The sequence below is a fragment of the Cryptomeria japonica genome, unplaced genomic scaffold, assembly GCF_030272615.1.
Source record: "Cryptomeria japonica unplaced genomic scaffold, Sugi_1.0 HiC_scaffold_16, whole genome shotgun sequence".
NCBI lineage: Eukaryota > Viridiplantae > Streptophyta > Pinopsida > Cupressales > Cupressaceae > Cryptomeria > Cryptomeria japonica.
This window is the reverse complement of record NW_026728838.1, coordinates 478,815-481,235: the sequence shown is the minus strand read 5'-3', so window position 1 is coordinate 481,235 and position 2,421 is coordinate 478,815.

The following is a 2,421-nucleotide window of genomic DNA, read 5'->3' as shown; positions in this document are numbered from 1 at the left end:
TCATCTCACCGTGGTTTTTCCCATTTGGGTTTCCACATCAAAATCTCTTGTGTTATGGTGATTGTGCTTCTGTGCGTGAAGGCCTTACTTGCTGTTTGGTTTACATTTGTGTTAACCGGTTTGTTAGTTAAACTGTTATACTGGTTTATTGCTAGACTGATAAAGTGTTTGAGTTCAGTATTTTTTGGTATAATAATTCACCCCCCCTCTTAGTATTCATCAGTGCGCGTGAAGGATTTCCTTGAGGATCTTTCTTGAAGAGATTGATTCTATCTACCTCGGGAATGTGCAAAATCTTAGTAAATGGTGGAGAGCCCATGATGAGTTATCAGCTTCCAAAAGCGGTGAAGAACGGACAATGTAGAATGCCTTGAGATTTGTTCAAGATTGTTTTATCCTATGTAATGTGATTAAATGGTCAGGATTGGACTGACTGTATTGTTAACCTAGATGCTTAGGGTTTTAGGTTTTGGCCACAGATCTAATTGTTATCTATAAGGTCGATGATGTTTTTCATTTGAAGTTGTTGGAAAATGATTGTATGTGAGGTGATTCTTGCCAGACTAGAGAAGTGAGTAGAGACCTGCAGAGTGTGATTGCAGATGTAAAGGAACTAAAGTGGATCTACCTTGGCATTGAGTGTTGTTATCAGATCAGTGTAATATGTATTGACTTCTAACCATTTCAGCAGTTGGAAAATCCCTTTACCGAGTAGCTTTAATAGGCTTTTTGTAAATCCTTTAACAGGGTGACTCAAAATCATTGAGTTCTTCAAATAATCTTGTGAGGTAACCTTTAATAGGGTTTTAACCTCTAATCGAGTATTTAGCCATCCCTTAACCGAGTGATCCCTAGCAAGATCGGTTCCTAGCAAAACCTGTTGTAAAGTCTTTAACCGGACTAGGCTCCTAACAGAGCGGAATTCAGAAGAGTTCAAGAACAACATGTGGGTATTCATCCCCACCATGGTTTTTACCAGTTGGGTTTCCACGTGAAAAATCAGTGTGTTATGTGTGATTCTTTTTCATGTGATGATTTAGTGTTTTCTGTTAAGTGGTAAACCATGTTGATCTAATGGTCAATGTATTTTTTATGTATTACCTGCTTAAGCATATGGGTGAACTTGAAATGAGATATTAGGTTTTGAGAAGTTCTAAGTGTTACCAGTTTATGTCTTGATTTAGGTTGATGATGGTGTTTGTCAGTTAGTGCAGTCTTTGCAATTTAAGTTGTCGGAGAAATTTTTGTCTGTACTGATTCACCCCCCCCCCTCTCAGTACCTGTTAGGTATTTACTGTTCATCATTATTCATCATTTCTTGCTCCACCCACTTCCAGCAACTCTCCTGGCTTCTAGTAGCTTGCAATACCAGGTTCATCATATTACCAATCCTCTATATCCCACTGTTCTCTTCTTTGGCCATTGTCCCCTATTTTTCTTTCAGGATATTGATTGGATTGTTAATAAATATAAAATAAATATTTGTTTTAAAGAGGAAATGAACCTATTTTAAAATTGATTAAGTTCTATATTTTCTTGATTCGTTGTAATGTCTAATGAGTTTGGTAGTAAAAGAACAGTTTGTAAACTCATTATATTCTATAAAAAAATATCATGGACAACCATTTATAATCATCGATTCTAATGACCCAACATCAAATACATGTAGAGATTCACCAATATATGTAATGACCCCTTTCTAATTCTTTCTAATTATTGTTAATATTTGTCTATTTCCTATTTCTAGTGGGATGTAATATGAAAAGAAGAAAACATCAATTTGATGTGTAATCTTCTTAATTTGTCATGCATGTGTGATTCACTCTCAAACCTCTATCAAATCCAAAAAAATTTACATTGTTCATTCCCACCTACCTCCTTAAATGACCCAAATCACTATTGATGATTTGATGTGGCCCTATAACTAACCAATCTTATGTTCTCCTACCCATTTTTTTTTACAATTTTAAGGGCATATATTCCCATGTACTTGTAGCATTGGAGAATGGAGACAACATGCTTTCATAAATGGAGTGGTTTCATAGTGGGCTTTGATGGTCCTCATGCTTGATCTAAGGATGAAATTGTTGGTGATAAAAAGTTAAAAAATATTTGGTTTAAATATTTAGAGGATAATTTCCCTTTGTTTTTTTTATGATAATCTTTCACTCAAGGGTTGTGATTAATCATCAAGAGTTTCTAGTTTCAACTACTTCAAGTTTGTGTAATTTACATTTTTTGTTATTGATGTAAGCATAGTAGTATTTGGTAATTACTATTTCAAGTTGTATTTTTTTATTTGGCTATTATTGTAGGATGTTTAAGTGTATTTTAGTTTATATAATAAAAATGAATAAAAACATTGCAAAATTTATTTTTATTTTGTTGGCTCCATTTTTTATGATTGGGTTATCAATGTTG